Source organism: Corvus cornix, chromosome 10, assembly GCF_000738735.6.
Source record: "Corvus cornix cornix isolate S_Up_H32 chromosome 10, ASM73873v5, whole genome shotgun sequence".
In the NCBI taxonomy this organism is placed as follows: domain Eukaryota; kingdom Metazoa; phylum Chordata; class Aves; order Passeriformes; family Corvidae; genus Corvus; species Corvus cornix.
This window is the reverse complement of record NC_046340.1, coordinates 5696669-5715436: the sequence shown is the minus strand read 5'-3', so window position 1 is coordinate 5715436 and position 18768 is coordinate 5696669. Positions and strand designations below refer to the sequence as shown.

The 18768-nt window shown below is 47.2% G+C and overlaps 1 protein-coding gene across 3 annotated transcripts in view; it reads right to left on the bottom strand.

Annotated features, from left to right (window-relative positions):
• NTRK3 (neurotrophic receptor tyrosine kinase 3) overlaps positions 1-18768 on the bottom strand; it is a 219922-nt gene that overhangs the window by 104996 nt on the left and 96158 nt on the right. The gene's annotated exons all lie outside the window — the stretch shown is intronic.

Sequence of the window (18768 nt, the reverse complement as noted above, 5' to 3'; positions counted from 1 at the left end):
ACTGAAGAAACATCACCCCCAACGAGTGAGTTCACCTCAAATCCATATTTGTGACATTTCTGTTGCCCAGTATGTTGCTCATCTTCTTCGCCTCCTGCAGCTTCACCTGGGCACACTCACTGAACCCTTCAGTCAGGATGATGCCTACAGGGACCCACAATGTACTGGAGCAGATCCTGCTTAGCTCAAGCTCACTCCCACCACACCACCAACAAATGGCAGCATCTTCCCCTTACCCTCCTGACCCCCAAAAGTCGCAGCACCATTAGACAGGCAAGAAAATGAAGCAAAGTAGTCAGGCATGCAAGATGGGAACAATGGAAGGCTCCTATCCCTTATGTTTTATTTTGGTTTTAGACCCTCTAATAGCTGCTGCAGCCATTCTTGCTGCATTGGTGTTGGACAAGGTAGGGACCACAGTGAAATCTTCCACAAGATCTTTTTAATATTTTAACATGGGAAGGAGATCCACACTCAACTAGTGACACTCCTTTTTTCCAGGTACTACCAGAAGGTCAAGTAAGAAGGAGGGGAGATGCTGCACTTAGGCTTTGAACCTATTCAGAGAAGCCAGCCTTTTACCTACATTGCATAAAAAATGCTCATCTCCCACCAGTAATCTGCTTCTAATTGCACAATTACTTTATTATGTAGCACTAGCAACAAAGAAGGGAGTCTTCAAGCCATTTTACTCTCCAGAGCTGCTGGGAGGACGAGGTGAACATCAGCTCCATGCAGCCATTCTGCCTGCAATAATTTAGTATAAAGGCTGCTCATTTTTGGAGCTTCAAGTATTGTTTGTTCTTCCAAGTGGGATATAATAAAGTTATTGTGTAATTAGTAGAGTCTTGGCAGCTGTGACAGGTGTTTTAGTCACAAGGAAAAAGGGTCTCCCCCTTTATTGTGAATTTCTTCTGGCAGGTTCTGGCTTTTTTAATGTTACTCCCTGGGCCCGTGTGACTTTCCAGCTCTTGAGGTGCAAAGGCAAAATTCAGCTTTTGATGTAAGATGCCTCTGTTGGGACTACACACAGTGTATTTCTCCAAACACAGAAAGCAAATGGGCAATTTTAGTTCGAATGACTTTTACTCCCTCACAATGTCAATTCTTTGCAGGCAAAGCAGGAGGACTGGGGTTTGCATGGTGTGCACGTTCCTTCAGCCACACCCTGCACTGCTGGCCAGCCCAGCTGTGGTGGGAAGGGGAGAACTCTGCATTTCAAAAAAAAAAAAATCATGAAAACATCAACTGGTATAGAGTGGTGTAAATAATCTGAAAGAAGACCATAAAGATCTCCCTTGCAGAGAAGCAGCGAGAGAGGCTATTGAGGGCTCACTGCTTTCCTTTAGAAGCCAAGGTGTTGCTCCAAAGGACGGCTCCTCGTCAGGCAAGGGGATGTGAAAGGCCTCTCTGGTGAATGTCAGTCAGCTTGGATGAGGCTTTGAGCAGACTGCTACCATGGAAGGTGTCCCTGTCCATGGCAGGGAGATTGGGCTAGCTGATCTTTAAGGTCTCTCCCAACCCAAACCATTCTGTGTTGCTATGTGAAGGAAGGTTTTGTTGCCCTCTATTCTGAGAGCAGAAATGACACCTTTGTGACAAAGAGCAAAGGATGTAACCAGCCATGGTACATACACCAGGCTGACACACACCCTGCTGAGCACAGGGGTCTCAGGGACTCACAAAGCCCTGCCAGCATTTTAACCTTGCTGTTCTTGCTTGCACAGCACCTGCCCATTTTTAGGGCACACAGATGTGTCCCTCTAGCACAGGCCAGTTAAAAGCACATGGCTACATCTAAAAGAGCAGGGCACAATCCAGGAGGTTGGGTACTTGTGAAAATAAGCACAGCAAGCATCTATTAGCCAATGTTCTCGTGGCCATTGCCCTGACAATAAACAGACCCAGACTCTGACCTTCTTTACCCTCCACAGGTAGGGTTTTTTCTGTGGTTTACCTCTTTGGAGGACTTTCTTCACTTAGTTTCATGCCCCAAGCTTATCCAAGATCTTTGAGGCAAGAGGTAACCACATCTCAGCTGATCAACAGCTGCATTCCCATTCCCCAGTGAACATTCCCTATGAATGGACTCATCGTCTGAGTGAGTCATCCACCTCAAGTCAATGCTGCCGTTTTTCCACTTACAAGACCTAACAACCCTCACGAGCCTCAGAGCTGAACTCTGGTTCTCCATCTCAACCCCTTCCCATCTCTGCAAAAGTGGGAAACCCCAAGAACTGCCAAGGCAGGGGCACCACAGAGAGAGCACAACATGTTAAGCATATTCTACCCTTGCAGTAATCCAGGGACAGTTTACTGCCTCCAACTGTACTTCCAGGTCTTGAAAAAAACTAAAATAAATCACATTCTCAAGAGTCCTAACGAACACTTACAATGGATGCACTGCACTATCCTCCCAGCTTTCCAAAACATTTCTGATGATTGTAGGCACTGATCTGGCATGGCTTAGAACATATAATTCACCCCAATATCCTCCAGAGGATATAATTTGATTAAAGGCAATTTTCAGTTGAGGACTTCTCCAAGTTTCTCCTATTAGGTTGTGGCCTTTTTGGGTGTGGTGGGGCAGCATAAATCTGGACAACATTAATTCCTACAGCCACAGTCATGGTGCTTTATCACTTTAATTCTCTCATTCCCATCTCTTCTGGCTGGTCACTGCTGAGATCCAGTTGCCTCTAAGCCCATCATGGCCCCTCTGTTGTCACTCTGAGATGCAAACGAGTGCTGGACTCACTGTGCAAGCCTGAGACAAACTTTAGAAACATCATGGGCATCAAAGAGCCACCAATCACTTTTATAGGTGTGACTATTGCTCTTACTCAAAATATACTCTGCCATTAGCAATTCCTGGAAATAAAGCAGCTACCTAGACTTCAATTTTTTAAATCTATCTTGGCAATAGCATATATTTTTTTTGCTTTTAAGTAGGCAAAGAGGTTGAGTTTTCAGATGTATAATGCTGATGAATGGTTTTATTTGGAAGAATTCTCACCGGTTTCACCAGTGCACTTTCCAGGTAAGGTTAAAGGGAAAAAAATGAAGCACAAAAAAAAAAGAGAGTACAGATTTTAGAGATTTAGGTTTACCTTCCATTTGACAAAGAAATGTGCAGAGAGAGATAGAAAAGAAGACAGTTTTTTACAGTAAAAATGTATAAAAAGAGACAAAGGGTAGCTTGGAGTAATTCATAATCTGTGATTTTAAAACATTATACAAAATATTTCAGAGTTTTTCAGAACAGTGATGCAGTAGCTGCTTCTGTGAATAACTCAGCCTGTGTTATGGACAAACACACTGTGGATATTAACTATAAAAAGGGTCTATTTGTTAAAACTTTAGGAAGACTATGTCCATTCTGAGCCCTGAACCTGCCACATCTGTACTCTGAAAGGCTCTCCCATGGCTCTCCTTCCCTCCAAGCAGGGCTCTCACCAGCCAGCAGTATCCACACTGTCTGCAAGGACAAAGCTGAGCTCTTTTCCATGTTAACCCCACGCATTTTTCCTGACAAGGAAGCAATACCAGCAGCACTGATGGAGGCACCCATCACTCCTTTTCCCTGTGGGGAAAGGCTGGGGAGATATTAGGGCTGCCCAGGGCTACCCCTGAATGAAGAAGCAGCCACTGCTCCAGCCCAGCACTGCAGCCACAGCCAACCTGCCCCTTCACAATACCAGTGGGAGAGTCAGCCACAACGACCAGGAAATCAGGATCAAATTCATCTGATGTTCACCAAAGAGCAGTGAAGCAGCTTGGAAATGTTACTTTTGGAAACGTCACAAGCAGCAATTCTGTTCTCCCTTCCCTCCCACATCCCCTCTACAGCCAAATCCTCTTTCCCGAGAAAGACACCTCCCTCAAACACCACCATTCTCCACCCTCTGTTCTCCCCCAGCCTCCCAGTCAGGCTACACTCCATCCATCCCAGCAATGTTCCAACTCTTCTTACTTTGCATCCGCCCTGATAATATCATCTCTGTAAACACTCCTCCAGATTCCCCCAAAATCTCTGCTTTTCGGAAAATCTCTCATTCTCTGTTCAGTGCTGTTCCCTCTGGCTAAACTGGAGTTTGGCTTGGTGTTTACCTTCACCTCCCTGTTTTTCTGGAAGCTCTGTGAACAGGATATGGCTTTCAGTCCATGTCTGTGAATTGCCTGGTTCATTCACAGTGTTATACAGACAGCTTGTTACTCATGAAAAATAAACCAAATAATAATAGTAATACATAGCTTAGGGACCCCTGTTTACACAATCATATCGTAGTGGGAAATTATTTATCAAGCCTAAGAGCTATACTTTATGATAAAACAGGCTCAGGAATATAGGGTATTGTATAAATGACCATAGATTAGAGAAGATAATGGTCACTTCTCACACATCCACAACAGAATGAATGCCCCAAGGCCAACAGGTGAAGAAACAACAAAATCTCAAGCTTGGCATCACAGTAACCTCTGCAAAGCAACAAAAGCAGTTGAAGGTGAAGAAAACATGACCTCTAAGGGAAAACTGAAAGAATTATGCTTTGAGTTGAGAGGAGACTGAAGGGACACGTGATAACAGCCTTCAAATATGTAAAAGGTTGCAGCAAAGAGAAATGTAATAGCTGTTCTCCACGTCCATTGGGGATAAAACAAGAAATAATAGGTTTAAATTGCACTGAGGGAGATTAGAGTTTGAATGTTCTCCCTGATGCCTCACGGTACGGCTGGTTGAGCACTGGAACAGATAACCCGGGGATGCTGCGGGAGTTCAGCCACTGCCAGGCTGGGAAGGGAAAGGTTAAAGAAACTTCTTTCAAGGACAGTTTAGCTACAGGGAGCCATTCTGCTCAGAGCCCTCACAGGCTGCAGCACTTTTTACCTGGAACCAGAGCCCTCAGCGTCTTCCCCTTCTGATGCTTTCAAAGAAACTCTGAGGAGGGACCTGTCCAGTGCTGCAGACCAGGTTTGGGCAGCATCAGAGGCACTGTGGGTGTAGCACTGGGTCAGGATGGGGTCATGGTCTCTCCAGAGTGGTTTCAGAAAGGACAACTCCCTGCACAGCCCAGGCCAAGTGCTCGGGACAGAAGCTGAGTTTGCTGAGGCAGAGAAGAGCGAGGTGAGTGCTCAGGGCTGCAGGGCGATCCCCTCTCCCCACCCACGCCTCTGGGAGCTGTCATGCAGAACACCATTTTTTGATCAAAAAAGATCACTGCAAGAGCTAGTCGTGCCATCTCCACTTTCTTTTGTAATATAAAGGAGCCATATAATTAACCTACTTAATTAGGAACTGTATATGACCCACAAATAAAAAAAAAAAAGCTCTCCTAATAAAGTGGGTCACCATGCATTGTATAGCAAGAGCTGAAGCAGACCTCATTAAATTCCAATATATAGTATATAAAATCCATTCCTCCTCTGACTCCAAACCCCTGTTGACACTTCCATATTTCCCCAATCATAATCTTAAATTCTGTTCTTCAAAAGGTCATATCACTGACTGGCAAGTAGATAATTCCAAGGCTACATCTCTCAGCCCAGCTATACAACTCAGAGCTATACACATGCACATAAACAACGGTAAAAATAACCTCAAACTTCAGCTTATCAGGGAAAAAAAAAAAAGTTTAAAATAAACTTTAAAAAACTACCAACCTTTTTGTTGGAGCTGAAATCAACCCACACCCCAGGGCTGATCTCTGCACCAGCAATGAGGGGAACTGAAACTCATAAAAGAATAAGTGAAAGCACAATAAATATAATTAAAAATCCAGCCATGCTCAGAGCAAGATTGCCTTTACTGTCTCATAAAGACAGCCTCGTCTTTTCAGCAAACAAAGGGAAATCAATTTCTTAACTTTTATTGGCAGATGTGGGCACAGGGCCAAGGCAGTGCTTGGTGCCCATGCAGGGCCCATTTGGAGCCAGTCTGCCACAGGCTCCAGCGTGTTCAGCCCTCCTGCAATGAGAAGCAGCCACTTCTCATCCCCAGAGTCACCAATCCCAACCACAAGGCAGTCTATCATGTGGCACCTCTTCCACAGCAGACCCCTCACTTGTATAAAACAATGGGCTTTATCCAGGGCTCCCTCCTAATTCCAGCACTCGGTGCCTTCTTTGTCGCCACCACCTCAGCCGTGTCCAAGCAGCATTTCCCACATCCATACAGCTCAATTCCATCTCCATGTCACAAATTCACCCCAAGCTATCCCTGCATCATGCCAATGGACCTGGAGGGCATTGCTGCAGAGGCTGGCCAGAACAGCACGGCCCCTGCTTGAACCCCACTGTGGTGGCTGAGGAGCTTCCAAAGGTGACAGTCCCTTCTCTGTCACAGCCTCTTCCATCAGCTTTTGGGGAAACAGCATATATGAAAAATCATATCCTTGAGCTTTGCAGGCAAAGACATCAAGAACGTAAATCTGAATTCTTAAAGGGATATACTCCAAATCCTCAGCTTCCAGCCCCTCCAGTAAAGAAGGCAGGAACAAACAGCAATCCCTTTTCCCCTCTCCTCAACAACATGATGTGTTTGAGATCCTGATGATCTCAAGGAGATGAATATTCCTCTGAACTTTAGGGCAAAAGGAAGGGACAAGCCTGGGATCTTTGCACCCACCTCTGCTTGGGTTGGACACATGTCTCTTCCCCCACTTGCACCTTCCAGCCCCTTATACACTGCAGATGCATTATCACATAAAAAAAGCTGTCAGATCCGTTGTCAGTGGGCGATCCCTACATAGGCAATCCTTAAAGCACTTTCTTTCCTGATGCAACGCTGCCAAAATACTGCCATTTACAGAGGCCCCTTTCCTTCTTCACATATTGACATTTCCTTCTCTCTCTGATTTTTTCAGGTGATTGCAGCAGGGAGAAGGCACCTCTTGCTGCAAAAAGGGATGCATCAGGGAATAGGGGCTGCAGCAACCCTGTACATCCCCCCTTCACCCTTCCCAGCCTCCAGCCATCCTGGCAGTCCCATTTGGAGCATCACTCCATCTGGTGTAGAGGATGTCCAAACCTCCCTCACTCCTCCCATGTCCTTCCCTTACCCACTCTTTCTCAAGTTTATTTATTGAGCTTAGACACCGATCCTATAAGCACTCTCACTCAGGAATGGAAACATTAAGATCAAATCATATAAAATACAAAGTCAATACATATGACGGCACAAACGCATAAATCCAGCAGAACAAGAAACAGAAAATGCTTACAGTAAAAATGGCAATACTATCTGATAATTAAAAAGGGTGGGATCTGACAAGCCAGAGCCATGCATAACAGCAAAGCCAGCCAGCACTCGCAGGAAGGAAAAGCAGGAATTTTTACATTTTAAACTCCAGCCCAGTGTTACCAAGCGTCTTCAACTCAGAAAGCGTCTGACCAGCAAAGCAACTGCAAACAGGCTCCAGGATAACCAGGAGAACATTTTAGAACTTGCAATGCTAGGATTTGCTGGCGCCTGAGGGAATGACAAGCCAATACCTACTCCCATGTAATAACATATGGGTACTGGGAAGCTGGTTCATTTGCCAAGAGAAGAAGGCTTTCACTGCTGAGATCAGGTGAAACAACTAGCAAATAGTGCAGGCAACAGGAGAGGAAGAAAAGTCTATTTTATTCAATTGTCACTCCAGAGAGGGACATAGCGTTATGTCTGGCAATGCTGGTGCTGGCATTCAGACCATACCCAGTCACCTTCCACCATTCCTCCCACCTATCTTCTCCCATTTGCTGGTAACAAGCTGATTTTTCCACTGTTGGGCATGCATGTTCCCTGCAAGTTGTGAGGAGGAGCCAGATGCAAACCAAACATCCATCCTTGCAGAGAAGCCTCCTGTGATGGCATCTTGGAATGGCAAGAGTGAGCAGGGACACCCAGGAACACAGCACCAGCATCCTCACGTGGCCCTGCTGCAGCCTTTCTGCCCCAGCCCCAAGGTCAAGGTCCAGGAAGGGCTGGTGAGGCAGGATGGGTTGCTTTTGGGTACTGGATGCACTACGATACATCAGAACAAACCCCTGTTGCATTATTTTCAATGCACAAGGCCACCATTCCCATCCCTCTGTATGGGATCAGGTTCATTTGAAAACAAAACCTCATTTCCTGCCCCCAGGTCTCCATCCAGACCCCTCAGCTCCAGAGCTGAGCAACATCCTGCCTGCCCCATATCACCAGCTTATTGCCATTCACCTTTCTCCCCCTCTTTGTTCCTCTTGACTAGATTTGCTTCTTTTTTTTTTTTCCAAGCAAAGTCACCAAGCTGTCACCTCAGGGGCACCTTGAACTCGGGAGCAGCCCAGGCTTTACAAGGCAGGAGCCAGGCAGTGGCTGGGCAACGGCCTCACCAGCGTCTATTAATCTCTTGGCTCACTCATCCCTATCACAGACACACCGTAAAAATGATATAAGCATTTCATTCGAACGGCGCTGCAGAGAGATTGGGAAGAGCATGGGGCCAATTGATTTCCACTATGTCTGCTCTTTACCTCCAGGTATAAATACAACAGCAAAATCAATCGGAATAACATCATATCAGCTTTCTAATCTCTTCTGTTCGCCAGACACGCTTTATATACTGCAGCATTTCCTACAGCTTCTCCACAGGAGGCTCCAGCACCTCTGCACCCCTCGTGCAGCTGCTTCCTTGTTCATGGCCCCTCCCGTGACAAGCTTCAGGAGCTGCAGGTCCAAAGCACAGCTCTGTGCAGGAGGTGCTGGGAGGTGTCCCAGAGAAAAGCACCTCGGCTGCGTGAGAGCAGCGCTCACTGGCGCCGGCTGAGCCCTGGGCCACGTCAGCACTTGTGAAAAGGGAGATGGGCACCCACTCACACCCTGTCGCGATGGATGGAGGCTAGCTTGACACTGAGGGGCAGCCAGGCATGCCCAGATCCGCTGAGGGGGAGAGTCCCACTGACACAGGCACATGAGAAAGGCAGCAGCAGTATCTGCTTTCCCCACACCCTCGGGACCCCATGGTTGGATTTACCACACGAGGCTCTGGTGGCATTTCACCCCCTTGTGGGCATCCAGAGTGACACCACACAAAGACCCAAGGCTGGAGCAGGGCTGCCTGCTCAGCACTGAGCAGACACATTTTCTTTCTGCATTTCCAATTTATCATCAGCCTAAGGCTTTTTATTCTCTCTCCTGGCCTCCAGCCACCACAGAGGGAGACTGTGACAAACTGATAAACACTCCCCCCAAGCCTTTGCTTGGGTGAAAATGCAAATGCACCATGAGAATGAGGAAAGGGCTGCCTGACGAGGTGTCAAGGGGGTCATCTTAAGCAAATTGCAGCTCAGCACCAAGGAGGGGCTTTGCCCCACCACAAACGAGACCTTGACTGAATAGGTGCCACATGGAGAGGAAAGCAAAAGTGGTTTAATCATAGAATCACAGAATGGTTTGGGTTGCAAGGGATCTTAAAGACCATCTACTTCTGACCTCCTGCCATGGGCAGGGATACCTTCCATTCGACCAGGTTGCTACAAGTGGTCTTCACCACTTCCAGGGATGGGGATAAGCTACACCTTCATCTATTCTGCAATTCAGATGACAAAGGCTGTGGCAACTGCAACGCTGTGGCCAGCATTGGGTAAAGCTTTGGGATGTGTTATCTAACCTGCTCCCTTTTCACAAGAGGACCCCCAGTGATATTTGGCAAGGGGTCCACTGGCAGCTCCACCACCAGCCTGGTGCTGGATCACTGACCAGAGCCTAGAGCACGGTGCTGCAGGAGCCTGACCCTGTGCCTGCAAATGCTTAAAACAGTGGGAACCACTGAAGGCCTGAAAGTCAACAGCTGGGACCAGTACTGCCCTTCTGCCTGAGGCTTTTCCTGATCTTTGCAGAGACTGATGCCCAATGCTGCTTAATAAACACCATCCATGGAGCAAAAAGCTGCTAGCAGCAGCTCTGCAGCACAAGCCAGGGCAGCAGAATATGTTTTCCACCAGCCAGGACCACTGCAGGCTCAGGACAAGCATCAGGCATGTTTCTCATTAGCTCCAAGTCCACCAGCCGCCTCCATCCCCCTCCCAGCACTTCCCTTCCCATGCCTTGGCCACTGCAAGATCAGTCTTGGGTCATCTTGATCTACTTGGAAAGCTTAGCCGTCATGAGAGCAAACCACTTGTCCTCTGGCTCCAATCTCCCACTGAAATTATTGCCAATGGAAGTGTCACTATCAATTTCATAATGTTATTGGATAAATGTAGAACTGGGCCAAGTCCCATATTCCTGACAGGCCATCAAAGAGGTGGGGATTATGGGTAAGGAGACAGGCAGCCCTGGCAGGAAAAGCAAAGGCTCCAGACCAATTAGCCTGACAAGGCTATCTTGCAGCCACATCACCTCGTCCTGACACCAGCACCTTCTCCCTGGAGCCCAGCTGCCCCTGCACCAAGAAGGTTTCTTTTCTCCAGTGGTAACCAGAGTCCTTCCAAGCCCAGGGAGCTGCACATCCCCTCTCCAAATATCCACTTTATGAGAGTCACGAGACACCAAAGGATTTTGCAGTCGCAAAAAGACATTAATTTTCAGGCCTCCTTATTTTGGTTTAATATTCTGTCAAGCTGAAAAAAAAAAAACCAAACCAGGCATTAAGCAAAAAAGTGCCTTACTCTGCATTGCTGAGAGGTTTCAAATGGAAGGAGCAATCGAAACGTAAAGTACCTGGCACAACACATGTTTTGTCTTTGCTGTGTGTTTTTCTTCTTGGTTTGCTTTCAAGATCCTTCTTGGACCATGAAACTAAACTGGTCAGTACCATCTGGTTCTCATGCAGTAATTAATAGTGCTTGTAATTTTTCAAACGAAAATAGTCTTTGGTTGTAGTTTTTTTGGTCAACTTTTGACCTTTTTGTTTTCAAATGGAATTTTTATGAAAACATCGAGCAGCCATCAAGGCTGCAGATGCCAATGGGTTCACTTCCAGCAGACACCTCATGTGTCCAGTTCCTGCCAGCAAGCAGGCGGCTGCATTTACTCAGGGTGCGAATTTGTAGACCCAAATTTAAAATCAGACTTATGGCATTTGCTTTCAGGCCAAAAGATAAATCCTTACATGGTCAAAAAATAGTAAAAAATCCTTGCACTCATAGTTTGTCTCAGTTCATGCATGAGGGCAATCAAAATTTCAAACTCACGCTTCTCAAAAAGTAAATGCACTTTTTTTTCCCCTCCACAGCCCTCCTTGAGATGATCTCCAGCAGTGATATCAGTCTCTCATTTATTCTATCCCAAGATAAATAATGTGCTGCTTACAGAATCAAAACATATTTAACTTGTATAACGGTTCAAATCCCAAATCTGCTCCTGAAATATTATGAGACTCTTCTGGAATATGAAGTCCATGTCAGAAATATCCATGAACAAATAAACAAATCCTTTTTTCTTCATGCTGAGCAATTGGGAGAGGAAGCAAGGCTGGGGTTTGGGTAGCCCTGGTGCTTCCTAGCCCACGATATCACATCAATAACAGTTGATTGTTGTTAACACTTGGGTGTGTTAAGCTTTGCTGCAAGGCCCAGAATCAACAAGAAATGAGTTTTGGAGATTTTTACAAAAACCTTTGTAGACTTAAAGAGTAGAGGGAAGCCCTTGACATTTTCCAGGCAGAACTGATTGGAAAGGAACTGATACTTTTTGGCTCAACTGATACCAAGCGCTGCCTCAATAACACTGGTGTTTTCCAGGATGTCATGCCTTTCCAAAATTTATAGCCCTTGGTCATAAAGGTGATGGTTTTGTTTAAAAGTCACAGAAGTAGTCCCTAGAGAAAGGCTCTAAAATCACAGCTTTCTGGGGGCTCAAAGTTCATTTGTAAAGTGTGGTGGTTTCGGGGTTTCCACTAGCCTTGCTGGGACCCTTATTAGTTTTGAGAGGGATTCTGTGGGCCAGGAGATAAAACAAGCAAGGAATAAAAGGTTGGGAGATGTGCAGAAGTATATAAAGCAGCTCCCCACTCAGAGAACTTGCTGCATTGTCGATCCACCAGCCCAAGCAACCTCTCTAATATATTAGAGAGCGATTCATTGGAATGGCTTCCTCTGTCCCCACACTGACAGTTAATCTGTAATTCAGATAGATCTGTCAGAAGGCAAGAGTCCAGCACACAAAATAATTAATTCCTCCAAGGTCTGGGAACATTTCCCTTTCTAAAGAGCACAGCACAATCCCCTCCTTGCCGGTGGGCTCCAGGCATGGACGTGGCTCCTGTTGGAGGTCAGCAAGGAACATTACACGCATTTCAATACAGATGCTCACATATGCATCACTTGTCACCTCATTGCTGGGCTGGCAGTCCTGGGGTGGGACCTGTTCCACAGACCTTGCAAGGAGCTTGCCCTGTATCTCCCAGTGCCTTCCTGCTCCCCCAGGCCCAGCCAGAAACTTTTGGCCTCTTACACCACATCAGCCCGACACTAACTAATGCTTTTCAAGACCCATTTGTTTGCATCAAGAGTCTAAATCATCAATCAAAACAAGCAGAAAGGCAGCATCTACTGATTCTGGTTGATGAAAAAGCAGTTAATGTCCAGTATGAGTGTGGAGGCTGGGGCAGAGCACATCTCATCTGCCAGCTCCCCCAAGAGGAGTCACTCCCAGATCCACCTTTGTCCTCTACAACATAAGGAGATAACCAGCACAGTGGCCTCTGGCTGGAAGACACCAGTGAAACAGAGCAGCTTAGGAAAAGAAACAAAGGGTGGGAGTCAACCACATGGACATGCTGCAGTGGGTGGTTGGGGAATGGGGACAAGTCACATGAAGCCCCATGTGAGACCAGCAGCACCTGAATGTGGTGCCAACCCTGGAGGCAGGGCAACCAAAACAAACATCTTCCTCTTGCCAGGACAGAGGCATGAAGAAGGGGAATATTGTTAAAAAGGACTCTTGAGAGGATGCAAGAGATTGGGCATCACAACAGTCATCACGGGCATGGCACAAGCAATGGACTGGGAATATTAAGTGACATTAAGTAAGGATCTTCAGATTCAGATCTTTCTGTTCTGCTGATACATACAGCCTCAGTCACCATCTTTTAAAGCTTGAGTGCACAAGAAGCATCACCAGCCAATTCCCTGTCTCCCTACACATATTTCACATCCTTCTCCCAAGCTATTTCATCAAAATCCCCAAGGCAGGTGGGAGGGAAGCTGCCTCACGTTAGCCTGTGAGCCACGAGGGCAGAGAAAGATGGGGCGTTCGGCATTTTCGTCCGTGACTAAGCTCTGTCTCCCTGCTCCACACTCCGTGCCCCCAAAACACATCCCTTGCTCGACAGCTTTGTAGCTCACGACAAGTGACACAACAACACATCCACACTGGGAAGCCAGACCTGAAGACATGTGGAGGTCGAGTGACTTCTCCATCTGTGCCACAGGGAGCAGAAAGAAGTGGGATAAGCAGCATCCTCACCCACAGCATGGTAATAAGGGGGGAAAAAAAAGAAATGTAATTTTGTACAAGGCTGGTGGTTTTCTAGTTGGGATAACACGTGTCTGCTGAGCACCAGGCCAAGTGCCCCTTGTACAAAGCCCACTTCAGGCTGCCCAGAGCATCCTGCAGCAGACCCTGCCAAACCCACTCCCAAATTCACCTGCTTGGAGGCTCCCATGGGGCTGCTAACACCCCACAGACTGTGGCTCGAGCGTGCAGACAGCACAAGCAGGCAGCTGGAAGGCAGCACAAGGCAGAGAAAGCTGTGGTGGTGGGGGCTGCTGGACCACAACCAAGTCCCTTTCTAGAAGCAGCTATCAAGTCTCTGCAGAAGTAGTGGAATGGAGCCACTTTTCATCCTACCTCTCAAGGAAATCATCGCTGCTGTTACGCAGACACAATTATGTCTCCAGAGCCTTTTAACTGCAGCTCTTTAGAGATGAGTGGGTTGATAGAAATCTATTCACAGGACTGACATCGCTTGGCTGGGTAAGGACACTGCCACTGAGTCAGTGGCTGGGGAGGGATCAAAAAATAAGACTGGTGATGGGGGAAGTCCTAGGCAATGCCAAGGCAGCATCTCCTGCCCACAAAGGGCAGGCCAATTTCTCATTTTATTCTTCTAGAACCTTCTTTCAAAGAAAAACAGAGTAATAATATTGCAAAGCTGCCTCCTTTCCTTTGGTTTGTGTGCTCCCCCTCTGGAGAGGGCCAACACTCGGAGATGGTGGGCTGCACATGCGTGTCACTGGCAGCAGGGCAATGCAGAGCAACATAAGGCTGTCTCTTCACCAGCACCCTTACCCTCCAGGTAGCCCTAAATGATGCCAGGATTTGAGCACATGGCAAATGAGAGCACAGGAACACAGCTTAGCCATCAGTCTCTCGGTCACCTTGCCAAATCCCAGTCCGGAGCAGAGGGACGCAGGAAGCTCTTACTGTGGGACCCTTGAACTGCATTGCAGAGCCCTCTCTGAGCCTGGCAGAGTGGCTGGGGGCTGCTTTATCATATCTGCCATCTGCTTGTTTGCTTTGCCATCCTCTGCTCCTCCTGGCTACGCGCACAGACTCCTACCTGTTCTCCAAAAGCTTTGCTGGGTCTCAGTAAACAAACCACAGGCAGGGACAAAAATAGGGAGGGGAAAGGCAGGGAAAGGGGGGGGAAGAGGGAAGAGAATCAAAATTTAATTAAAGACACTTTTGCTTCAGGGCCTCAGAAAATTTACAAATTCATAAATCACTTAGTAAATGCCCTGAGCGATTGCTATGCCAGGCTGCCTACCAGTCCCACCAGGAGGGCCATAAAGCACGAGCACAGAGCTCGGCAGCTCCCTCCTTCCACCTCCACCCTGCAACATCAGGCAACCTTGAGCAGCTTGTCGAGCCCATGACAAGTGTTTCTGCAACCAGGAGCCATCAATCTGCTGCCCCATTAGCAGCAGTGCAGGGAGCTGCTCGTTTCACCTGCTCCTGTGGCACAATGAGAGCTTGGAGAAGGGTGGGAAGTGGGGGACAAAAGCCATTGCAAGATGGGACCAGGAGACCCCCAGGATATTTTGTTGGAAACACAGAGTTCTTCAAAAGCACATTTTCTAATGTGAATGGCCAAAGAACCAGCATAAACCAAGAGGTGGATCCAGAGGGATTTCTGCAGGCCACTGCCTATCTGAGGGCATTATAGAGAAAACCCCACTTCTGGTAATTCCCAAATGAATCAACCCAGCCTTTTCTCCCACGGCTGAGAGGAATCTTCACCAGGGGATGCACTCGTGCTGTCCAGCCCCAACGTACTTCTCACAGGGACTACAAAGATAGCGAGCATCTTCTGCCAAACAGAGGCAAGAGCGAGCTGCTTCCCCACTTTCCTCATTCGGCACACAGTGAGGAACAGACTGAACGTCCAGCACACGGGGGTGTTACACAGCTCTGCTAAATTTAACAAAGCTCTCAGTACAGTCTCTGGTAGCATGATGAACCAACACATCTTTGCCAGTAGCCTATCAGAGGAAGGCTTGGAAAGACAGAATTGGGAGTGTTTTCCACCCTTTACTCAGAACTTTGAAGGTGGGAGTAGAGTCTGTTCTCAGTACCGTGGTGAAGTCTTAGCCCTCCCTACTAAGAAGCAGGTGATTGGTAAAATGATAACAAAACCTTGCTGGCTTTCCTTTAAGATGGGCATCAGTGGGTGAGAATGGAAAGTTTCTTGCACAGGAAGAGACTGGGACATAACAAATTCGTTTGTCAAGCTATATGATTGTCTAAATTGCAACCAGAAAAATAACAAACAGGTTAAGAGAAGCTTCCATAATCACTCAACCTACCACAGGCCACACTTTGAACTCTATCAGCTATTGACCCTTCTAGTAACACCTATTTTCCATGAGACTGAGTCAAGTGGAATAGACCAGTGTTGGTTATACCAGCAGTCTGGGACAGAGAAAGGGTCATTCTGGCAGAAAGGAGAAGACAGAACTGCTTTGAAGAAGCGTCACCCACACCAACATTTGCCATTTCTAAAGACAAGCTGAACACCCAAGTCTTTCTAGGAAACCACAACAATCTCACATGTCTCCATTTAAGCAAACACAGAGTTTTTGCTTCAGGTCATGAGCAGAAGAACAAGTGCTGAAAACCAAGGCAGGAGTATCTAATGGGAAACCATTGGGAGCCAGCCAGTTCTCCAGACCTGCCCAGCCAAATTCTCCAAATCATGGTTTTAAATACTCAGGACAAATATAGCATATTTCAAAATAATTCTTAATACCCTACGAAGGAAGGGTGTCAACAGTTCACTCTGAGGTTTTGCTTTGTGCTTCTAGATCATCTGCTCAAAGATGAAACCGCACTAGGCAGAGGAGGCAGCACAACAGATGCCACGGCATGCATGAATACCTGAGCACTGGAGAGCACAAACAGCCAGTGGGGCTGGTTCACCCATAGCTCAGCTCCCTTCGTCCTGCTGGAACAGGAACCACAGGAGCACAGCCAGAGGGTTGTTTTCATAAATTGATTTTCCTCATTTTATTAAGCTCTTTCTTCCAAGGCTGCTCTCCAAACTGGAGATGCAATGTTTGGGAAGCTGCAGAATATGGAGTCTAGCCATCAAGCCTTCACAAGAAAAAGCAGCAGCTCACCATGCAAACGACTGCTCTGGCAGGAGCACCAGTGAAGGGGACAAGGAGCTCAGAGCAGGATCAGGGCACTGTAACTGATATGTCTCCTATTCTGCAGGAGCATCCTGATAGCATCCATGTCTATGGGCTGGTTGTGCATCCATCTGCCTACACAGTTATTTACAGTACCAAAGGATGTATCCTTTTATTTATCTAAGCAGTCTCTCACTTCTTCTATTTCTCTTTCTGCAAAGCTTTAATATTTATCTCCATATCAAGACAATAGCGCTACTTTTTTCCACAAAATCCCCAAAGTAGGGCAGTTCCCAGGGGACATGGCTCCCTCTTGCCTTGTCCTCACTGCAGTTCAGGGCGGTGGGGTGGGATGGGGATGGAGATGGAGATGGGACATGTGCCCACGGGCAGCAGTAGCTGTGGGAAGGTGGGCAGGCAGGAGGACTCATCCCTGCATGCGTGAGGATGTGTGTGACAGCAGGCAAGGTTTGGGCTTAGAAGTGTGGAATATGCTGCCACAGGGTATTTCTTTTTCAGTGTAAGCTGGGATGGCAGCTGACCCAGCTTTCTCCTTCTACCTGCCTGGTCCAATCTCTCTCTTTCCATGGCACTCTGTACACACAGGAACACACAAACCTGGCAATGCTCTGTTCTCGCTCACACTCAGATACCTTTGCTGGGGATGACCATGCCTGGCACCTCTCAAGGCTGAGCCCCTGTTTTCCCCTACAGGCAAGCTCACACCTCATATCATCACCCCTTATATCACCATTTCTCCAGTGGGCAGCAAGGGCAGATCTTTAAGGAGTCAGCAGCAAAGACCAGCCCCCTCACCAGCACGAGCAATGAGCATACTCCAAACGCCCAGACAAGGGAGCTGATGCTCAGCTCTGTATCCCCCCCACTCCTCTACTTGTGGCAATACCTTCTGCTTTGTCCTTCTCTTCTTTCCCCTTGAAGAGTGAAAAAATGCAAATAGGAGCTTATAAATTATCAATTCTTGATTGATTTTGCTGAGAAAAGCACATAAAACAATCACACAACAGAGGAGAAGAATAATTTAGCATTTCAAGTGGGGAATGGTGATGTTGCTGAGACAGCTCTATGTAAGCAGAGCACTCTCAAGCCACCCAGCAGGATCTCCCTACTCCATCCTCTTCCTGCTGTCCTTTGAAAATGCACAAAGCCATAACCTTGTCTAGCAGATGCATCAAAACACAGAAATCTGTATTTCCATTAGCAGGACAATGCCCTTCCAAGACAGTTACCTGAGAGTACACAGGCATGAATGCAGCTCCACACACACAGGCTTTCACCAAGAAGATCCTGTGGTTTGACAGTCCAGGATGGAGCCAATGCCTGCAAAATTACTGCCAGTGGAGCAAGACTTATGCATGAAAGACTACAGTTTCAGCCCCAGAATCTGCATGCTGTTAGGCAGAGCTATTAAGAGCAAGTCCCTGGAATCAGTCTGCATCAACAACTTGCCACTGCAGAGGGTTCATGCAATTGTTGTCCTCCTGTTCCTGCTTAGTTGCATACTAGCAGATCTTTTGGAGCTCTTTGCCAGATGTGAAGTCTTAAAAAAAATATTCTCTCAAGTGCTGGCCAGTCCAGAGTTTCTCCAACATCTCATGAAAACTTTCTTCCCTGAGTTTGTGTGGGAAGTCGGAATCCTTCCCCAAAACCGGGTGATAGCAGCACCCCACTGTCTGCCAAAAGGCTGCACGTGTCAAGCTTCAGCTGTTTCATCCAGATACAGCTGACACCATAAAATGTTCCTCAGCCACACGTGCAGCACTTAGCTTCTGCCTATGGAATTAGCACAACATTGTAGCTCAAATGCTTTCCAGGGCAGCTTGTTAAACCACACAGGGATGACCTGCAAGACAGAGCCATGAAAGAGCAAAGCCAACCACCCCATGCTACACCCCTCAAAAAGCTGGTGTCTGGGGACTGAGACTCTCCAGTGCCAGAGTCTCTACCAGTGCAGAATGCAGAAAAAGTCAGCTGTGCCTGGGAACAATGATTTAATGGAGATAAAGAACAGAAGGCAGGCACACCCACCAAAGGCTTTGCTCGCTGCCATAACTCAAGGAGCCCTACAAGCGTTCAAGGTTCCTGTTGCACCTTCTGCTCATAAACCATCACTTTTCCTGAGTCCTTCTCAAGTGTCACCAACACCTG